Source organism: Heterodontus francisci, chromosome 21 (assembly GCF_036365525.1).
Source record: "Heterodontus francisci isolate sHetFra1 chromosome 21, sHetFra1.hap1, whole genome shotgun sequence".
Taxonomy (NCBI): domain Eukaryota; kingdom Metazoa; phylum Chordata; class Chondrichthyes; order Heterodontiformes; family Heterodontidae; genus Heterodontus; species Heterodontus francisci.
In genome coordinates, this window is record NC_090391.1 from 17,816,683 (window position 1) to 17,826,161 (window position 9,479).

Here is a 9,479-nt window from a genome sequence, read left to right on the forward strand (position 1 = left end):
TAATCCGTGCTGTACCTTCTCTGAGAGTGTTTGGGGCAGTGCAGACGAGGAGAGTTATTCCTTACCCATTTTAAATATAGAGAAGTGAATATCCAAGAGATTGTTTGAAATGTGATGAGGGTTTCTGCCTCTACCATCCTTCAGAGTCATCGAGAGATACAGCTTTTATCCAGTCCCTTCGGCCCGCACAGTCTGTGCCGGCCATCAACCACACATTTTATACTAATCCTTTCAGGCAGTGAGTTCCAGACACCCACCAGCCACTGGGTGAAGAAACTATTGATGTGTTTCATTCAGTTAAGTTTGATGTCAATGTTTCCCCAGGATGTTGTCGCTGGGGCATTCAGCGATGGGATAATGCTTTGAATGCCAAGGGGAGGTGGTTGGATTCTCTCTTGTTGCAGATGGTCATTGCCTGGCACTTGTGTGACATGAATGTTACTTGTCACTGGTCGGCCCAAACCTGAATGTTGTCTGGGTCTTGGTGCATGTGGCTCTGGATTGCTTCATTATCTGAGGCAAAATACTGTGGATGCTGGAAATCTGGAAAGCATCGAGCTGAGCTGAATCACTCACTCTATTTTTCTCTCCACAGATGCTGCTTGACCTGCTCAGTATTTCCAGGATTCTCTCCTGGGATCTCAGCTGAAGATGGCTGGGCTGAGGACACTACCCTGATAAACTGCTGCAGTGATGTCCTGGGACTGAGCTGATTGACTTCCAACAACCACAACCATCTTCCTTTGTGCTCGGTATGATTCCAACCAGTGGAGAGATTTCCCCCGATTCCCAGTGACTTCAGTTTTACTCGGGCTCCTCGATGTCACACTCTGTCAAACGCTGCCTTGATGTTAAGGTCAGTCTCTCTTCCCAGTAGCAGACAGGAGTGAATCGTTCCCTTTGACCCGTTGTACACTGAACAAGCTGTGCTTCTTCACAGCCTGAAACAGGACTGTACACGGCCGATTAATGTAGCCCATCAAACACTCCCAGAGCAGGTTCAGCACAGCTTAGGAATAGAGTATAGTTCCTTCAACATTCTGTCTCTGTCTCTCCCTCCTGCTATCTCTGATATTAGGAGAGAGACAGAGGGAGAGAGGGTTAGATATGAAGGCAGAGAGAGGGCTGTAGAGAGGGACAAAATTGAAGAGAGAGAGATTGTTGAGGTGGATGAAAAGGATAATGTAAGATATATTAATTTGATGTAATCCTTCACTGCTGTGTACACAAACATATAAGAGATAGATATGGAGAGTAAAAAACATCGGGAGATGGGGAAATGCAGTTGAAATTGGGGCCCAGGTAGATACGTTTGATGATCCAGAAGGAACAGTCTCCATTTTAAATATCCAGCAAGCTATTCCACTGTGGGAGCCATCGCACCCTCATGATAATGGTTGCGCAAATTTCTTGCTGGCATATTGGTTAATTTTTAAATCTGTGATTGATAGATTCTTGTTAACCAAAGGTATTAAGAGGCAAAGGCAGGATATATGGTGTAAGTTACATCACAGATCAGCCAAGATCACATTGGATGCCGGAACAGGATTGTGGGGTTGAATTGCATCCTCCTCTTCCAATATCCCCTGTGAAGTATCCTTCTATCTCTTTTAGTCACCCAATCAGTCCATGTCTCTCTGTTTCTCTTTTTCTGTCTCTCTCTCTGTCTGTCTCTATCAGACAGTGTAGAGTGAGATTCACTCTGTATCCACCCCATGATGTTCCTGCCCTGGGAGTGTGTGATGGGACAGTGTAGAGGGAAATTTACTCTGTGTCAAACCCAACATTGTGCTTGGCTTGGGAATGTTTAATGGGACAGTGCAGCTGGAGATTTACTGCGTATCCCTGGAATTTTGAAGGCTCAGGTGTGATTTGATGATTGTTTTCAAGATAATAAGGGAAACTGATAGGGTGGACAGAGAGTAACAATTCCCACTGGCTGCAGAGTCTAGAACATGGGGGCATAGTCTAAAAATATAAACCTAGTCTAAAAATCTTTCAGGAGTGAAATGAAGAAACACTTCAACACACCAGGTGTGGTATCAGTTTGAAACTCTCTTCCACAATCAGCAATTTGATGCTGAGACACTTGTTAATTTTTCAATCTGAGTTTGATAGATTTTTGTTAACCAAAGGTATTAAGGGACAAAGATAGGTACATGGAGTGAGATCACACATCAGCCATGAGCTCATTGAATGGCAGAACAGGGTTGAGGGGCCAAATGGCCTCCTCCTCTTCCTCTGTCCTCCGACAAATATCCTGCTATCACTCTTTGTGTCCGGGTCTCTGTCTCCCTCTTTGTCTCTCTTTCTGTCTGTCTGTCTGTCTGTCTGTCTCTCTCTCCTCTCATCTGTGGAAATCCACACACATCAGTCAGCCATTTTAGGTTCATTTTCAGTGGCCATTTTATGTTACCACAACACTGGGACATTTATCGCTGTCTATCCCAAACCATCTCTCTTTGTAGTCTATTTGTGTTCTCACAGCTTATTGTCCCACCTAACCTAGTATCTCTCTCCTTTGCTCCGTCTCACTCACATACTCTCCCCCATCTCACTCCCCCCCATTTCTCTCTCCCCCCATTTCTCTCTCCCCCCACCCCCTGCAATCTCTCTTTCAGTGTCCTGTTATCACATCCTTTATTATAGATTCGAGCATTTTCCCAATGACTGATGTTAGACGAACAGGTCTTTAGTTCCCCATTTTCTCTCTCCTTCCTTTTGTAAATACTGGGGTTACATTTGCTACCTTCTAATCTGCCTCTCTCACACTGCCTCTGTACCTCGCTATCTGTCTTAGCCCCCTCTCTCTCTCGCTATCTCTCCCTCTCTCTCTCTATCTCTGTCCATGTCTCAATTTGTGCCTCCCTCACACCATCTCTCCCTCTCTCTCTGTCTCTCTCTAGGTCTCTGTCTGCCTCTCTATGTCTGCCTCTCTGTGTCTCCTTCTCTCTCTGTGCCTCTCTCACTCTCTATCTGTCTCTCCCCCAGCTCTCTCTCTCTGTCTCTCCCTCTCTCTCTTTCTCAACCTCTGTCCATGTCTCAATTTGTGCCTCCCTCACACCATCGCTCCCTCTCTCTATGCCTTGCTCTCTCTCTGCCTCCCTCTCTTCTGCCTCTCCCTCTCTATCTCTCCCTCTCTCTCTCTCGCTGCCTCTGTCCACGTCTCAGTTTGTGTCTCCCCCACACCATCTCTCCCTCCCTCTCTCCCTCCCTCTCTCCCTCCCTCTCTCTCATCCCTCTCTCTCTCTCTTTCTCCCTCTCTGTCTCTGTCTCAGAGTTACAGCTCAGATGATTAACCTCTTTATCCATATGTTATGAACACGGGACTTTGTCTAGGATGTTGCCAGGACTGGAGAATTGTAGCTATGAGGGTAGGCAGGGGTTGTTGTCCTTGAAACAGAGAAGGCTGAGGGGAGATCTGATTGAAATGTACAAAATTTTGAGGGTCCTGGATGGAGTGGAGGTGAAGGGCAGAGAAACATAGCAGAAAGGTCAGTGACGAGGGGGCATAGATTTAAAGTGATTGGTAGAAAAATTAGAGGGGAGTTGAGGAAAATCTTTTTCACCCACAGGTTGCAATGGTCTGGAACTCACTGCCTGAAAGGGTAGTTGAGGCAGAGACCCTCAACTCATTCAGAAGGAGTCTGGATAGGCACCTCAAGTGCGGTCAGCTGCAGTGCTCGGACCAAATGCTGGAAGGTGGGATTAGAAAAGGTTGATCGTTTTTCGGCTGGCACAGAGAGAATGGGCCAAGTGGCCACTTTCTGTGCCTTAAAATTTCTATGTTGCCCTCGCCAACTCTATTTTTCCATCTGTTACTCTCTGAATCCCATTCTCTCCCCCTCTGTGACTCTCTGAATCCCAGTCTCTCCCTCTCTGTTACCCTCTGAATCCCAGTCTCTCCCTCTCTGTTACCATCTGAATCCCAGTCTCTCCCTCTCTGTTTCCCTCTGAATCCCAGACTCTCCCTCTCTGTTACCAGCTGAATCCCAGTCTCTCCCTCTCTGTTACCCTCTGAATCCCAGACTCTCCCTCTCTGTTACCCTGTGAATCCAAGACTCTCCCTCTCTCTTACCCTCTGAGTCCCAGTCTCTCCCTCTCCGTTACCCTCTGAATCCCAGTCCCTCCCTCTCTCTTACCCTCTGAGTCCCAGTCTCTCCCTCTCTGTTACCTGACCAGAGCTTTATAAATGTTCAGCACACCCTCTCGGCTTTTGTACTCACTGTATACAGTGTAAATTGTGGTATTCCCCAGGGGTTTTGATTAGGACCACTGATCTTATTGATGTATGAATGTCTTAGACTTGGGTATACAGGGCATAACTTCAACATTGTGCCATTTGCAATGTAATAAACAGGGAAGGGAATAGGAGTAGACTTCAGGAGGATAGAGGCAGTCTGGTGAAATGGTCAGACACATAGCAGGTTAACTTCAATGCTGAGAAATGTAAAATGATGCATTTTGGAAGGAAGACTGAGGAGAAGCGATATAAACTAAATGGTACAATGTTAAAATGGGTGCAGGGACAGAGAGATCTGGAATTTCATTTGTGTCACTTTTTACATCTAAAAGATTCAATTTGGGGCTTGCAATCTCTAAGTTGAATTGAGCTTCATCCTGAAAAGTGTCTATCCCAAACCATCTCTCTTTGTAGTCTATTTGTGTTCTCCTCACAGCTTATTGTCCCACCTAACCTAGTATCTCTCTCCTTTGCTCCGTCTCACTCACACACTCTCCCCCATCTCTCTCCCCCCCCATTTCTCTCTTCCCCCATTTCTCTCTTTCCCCCCCAACCCCCCGCAATCTCTCTTTAAGTGTCCTGTTATCACATCCTTTATTATAGCTTCGACCATTTTCCCTATGACTGATGTTAGACGAACAGGTCTTTAGTTCCCCATTTTCTCCCTCCTTCCTTTTGTAAATAGTGGGGTTACATTTGCTACCTTCTAATCTGCCTCTCTCACACTGCCTCTGTCCCTCGCTATCTGTCTTTCCCCCCCTCTCTCTCTCTCTCTATCTCTCCCTCTCTGTCTTTTTCTCTCTCTCGCTCTATCTCTCCCTCTCTCTCTCTACCTCTGTCCACGTCTCAATTTGTGCCTCCCTCACACCATCGCTCCCTCTCTCTGTGTCTCTCTATCTTTCTGTCTGCCTCTCTCTCTGTCTCTCCCTCTCTCTCTTTCGCTGCCTCTGTCCACGTCTCAGTTTGTGTCGCCCCCACACCATCTCTCCCTCCCTCTCACCCTCCCTCTCTCTCTCTCTCTTTCTCCCTCTCTCCCTCCCTCTCTCTCTCTGTCTCTGTCTCAGAGTTACAGCTCAGATGATTAACCTCTTTATCCATGTGTTCGGAACACGGGACTTTGTCTCTCTCCCGTTTTCGAGGATGTTGCCAGGACTGGAGAATTGTAGCTATGAGGATAGGCAGGGGTTGCTGTCCTTGGAACAGAGAAGGCTGAGGGGAGATCTGATTGAAATGTACATAATTTTGAGGGTCCTGGATAGAGTGGAGGTGAAGGGCAGAGAACCATAGCAGAAAGGTCAGTGACGAGGGGGCATAGATTTAAAGTGATTGGTAGAAAAATTAGAGGGGAGATGAGGAAAATCTTTTTCACCCAGAGGGTCGCAATGGTCTGGAACTCACTGCCTGAAAGGGTAGTTGAGGCAGAGACCCTCAACTCATTCAGAAGGAGTCTGGATGGGCACCTCAAGTGCGGTAAGCTGCAGGGCTCCGACCAAATGCTGGAAGGTGGGATTAGAATAGGTTGATCGTTTTTCGGCTGGCACAGAGAGGATAGGCCGAGTGGCCGTTTTCTGTGCCTTAAAATTTCTATGTTGCCCTCGCCAACTCTATTTTACCCTCTGTTACACTCTGAATCCCAGACTTTCCCTCTTTGTTACCCTCTGAATCCCAGACTCTCCCTCTCTGTTACCCTGTGAATCCCAGTCTTTCCATCTCTGTTTCCCTCTGAATCCCAGACTCTCCCTCTCTGTTACCCTCTGAATCCCAGTCTCTCCCTCTCTGTTACCCTCTGAATCCCAGACTCTCCCTCTCTGTTACCCTGTGAATCCCAGTCTTTCCATCTCTGTTTCCCTCTGAATCCCAGACTCTCCCTCTCTGTTACCCTCTGAATCCCAGTCTCTCCCTCTCTGTTACCCTCTGAATCCCAGACTCTCCCTCTCTGTTACCCTGTGAATCCCAATCTCTCCCTCTCTGTTACCTGACCAGAGCTTTATAAATGTTCAGCACACCCTCTCTGCTTTTGGACTCACTGGATACAGTGTAAATTGTGGTATTCCCCAGGGGTTTTGATTAGGACCACTGATCTTATTGATATATGAATGACTTAGACTTGGGTATACAGGGCATAACTTCAACATTGTTGCATTTAGTTTAGTTTAGTTTCGAGATCCAGCACTGAAACAGGCCCTTCGGCCCACCAAGTCTGTGCAGAGCATCAACCATCCATTTATACTAATCCTGCACTAATTCCACATTCCTACCACATCCCCACCTGTCCCTATATTTCCCGACCACCTACCTATACTAGGGGCAATTTACAAAGGCCAATTAACCTGGCAACCAGCAAGTCTTTGGCATGTGGGAGGAAACCGGAGCACCCGGAGGAAACCCACACTGACACAGTGAGAACTTGCAAACTCCACACAGGCAGTACCAAGAATTGAACCCGGGTCGCTGGAGCTGTGAGGCTGCGGTGCTAACCACTGCGCCACTGTGCCACCCAATATAATTTGCAATGTGATAAACAGGGAAGGGAATAGTAATAGACTTCAGGAGGACAGAGGCAGTCTGGTGAAATGGTCAGACACAGGGCAGGTTAACTTCAATGCTGAGAAATGTAAAATGATGCATTTTGGAAGAAAGGCTGAGGAGAAGCGATATAAACTAAATGGTACAATGTTAAAATGGGTGCAGGGACAGAGAGATCTGGAATTTCACTTGTGTCACTTTTTACATCTAAAAAAGATTCAATTTGGGGCTTGCAATCACGAAGTTGAATTGAGCTTCATCCTGAAAAGTGTTAGCAAACGTGTTGGGAAATGTGTCAAAAGCTGTTTCCATTCACACATTCCTGCATTGTGGAAGTGTGAGCTATCTTTGCAGAGACAGGAAATAGAGTTGTTTGAATGGACCTGCAGGTTTTAGTTGATGCAATAATGTGAGAATTTGAATTGTGTCCCTTCCAGATCCACAGAATTGAAGGTCTTTACAGAACACCACATGAAGTAGTTTACCAATGTCTGACAAACTTCAAAGACTTCAAACACATGGAAGAAGAGGCGAAGGGAACAATATACAAAACCTGAGACAGTCAGACAACAGCAGTAGGAAAATGAATCTCTCTTTATGGGTTTTAATTTGAAGGCCTGAGCTGATGATTGAAAAAGCAGGAGTTCAAATCCCACACTGGGCTGTTGTGAATTTGAATTCTATTTTTTCTTTAAAAAAACATAAATCTGGAATTAAAAAGCCTCTAGGTTGGAATGATTCACTCCTGTCTACTCGTGCAAAGCCCGTGTGTGTCTCAGTTTTGCTGTATTTATTAACAATTTAAGATGATGAGGTAGAATGCAACATACCCAAGTTTACCAATGACACAAACATAGGCAGCATTGTAAGCAGTGTAGCTGGAAGCATCAAATTACAAAGAGATATTAATATCTTAAATAAATGGGCAAAACTGTGGTAGTTAGATTTCCATGTCAGCAAAAAAAGACTGGAACAGAGTACTTTATAAATGGTGTAAAGCTAGAAACACTGGAGGTTCAAAGAGAATTTGGGGGGTCCATGTCCATTTGAGTGCAGTGTAGATTTACCAGAATGATAACTGGACTCCAAGGGTTAAATTACGAGGTGATATTGCACAAACTATGGATTTATTGCATGGCATTTAGGAGGATCAAAGTGATTTGTTCAAATGTGTTGAGATATTAAGGAGAACTGATGGGTTAGTTTGGGAGAAACTATTTCAGCAGCTTGGGAACAAAGGAACAGCAGTAGGCCATTCAGCCCATCGAGCCTGCTCTGCCATTCAATACTATCATGGCTGATCATCCACTTCAATGCCTTTTTCCCAGCCTGAGTTTCCACAGCCCACTGGGGTAGAGAATTCCAAAGATTCACAACCCTCTGAGCAAAGACATTTCTCCCCATCTCTGACCTAAGTGGCTTCCCCCTTATTTTGAAATTGTGTCCCCTGGTTCTGGACTCCCGAACCAAAGGAGACATCTTACCTGCATCTAACCCTTTCAGTATTTAGTATGTTTCAATAAGATCACCTCTCATTCTTCTAAACTCCAATGAGTTTAGGCCCAACCTGTTCAACCATTCCTCATAAGACAACCCCTTCATCCCATGAATCAGCCGAGTGAACCTTCTCTGAACTGGTTCCAATGCATCCAGGCCTGACCATTTATCTACTTTGAAAGTTGCCAAACACCTTCATATTTCCCCTCTCACTCTGTTTATCCCATCCAATATTTCACACTCCTCCTCTTTAACTACAATATCTGCATTGTTCCCCCTCTTTTATAAAGATGGAGACAAAGTATTCATTAAGAACCATGCCCACATCTCCCACCTCCACACACACATTCCCTTTTTGGTCCCTAATACTCTATCCTTATTTATCCTCTTGCTCTTCTTTTATTAAGAAAACATCTTTGCGATTTCTTTGATTTAATGGTAATATTATTTTCCGGCCATTTCTTTGCTCTCCTAATTTGATTTTTAATTTCACCCTTGTACTTTCTACACTCCTCTCGGCCTCAGTGGTATTGAGCTCTCGGTATCCGAGATAGGCTTCACTCTTGTGCCTTATCGTACCCGGTTTGATCCTTGACATCCAAGTGGCTCTAGATTTGGGAGTACCACCCTGTTTGTCTTTGTGTGAACATAATTCATATCAACTCTCAGTAACTCTCACTGCTCTGACACTGATTGACCTTCAAGTAGCTGTTTCCAGTCCACTTTGCTAAAATCCCCCATCCCTGGATCCACCATCCCCTCTGCTCCCTACAATGGACTCTCACTTCCTTCTGAAAGTGTGGTCACCAGAATTGGATGCAGTATTCTGTACGTGGCCTAACCAGAGGTTTATAAACATTCAGCATAACCTTCATGCTTTTGTACTCAAAATCTCTATTTATGAAGCCCAAGATCCCATATGCTTTGCTGACTACTTTCTCAATATGTCCTGCCACCTTCAAAGATGTATGTACATGTATCCCCAGGTCTCTCTGTCCCTGCACACTCCCTAGAACTGGGCCATTATGTCTGTATTTCCTCTCCCTGTCTTTTCTGCCCATCTCACATTTCCCTGTATTAAATTCCTTCTGCCACTTGTCTGCCCATTCTGCTCACCTATTGATGTCCTGTTGTAGTCGATTGATGTCATCAACACTGTTTGCATCTCCTCCAAGTTTGTTATCTCCCCTCTATCTCACTCTCTCCCCTCTAT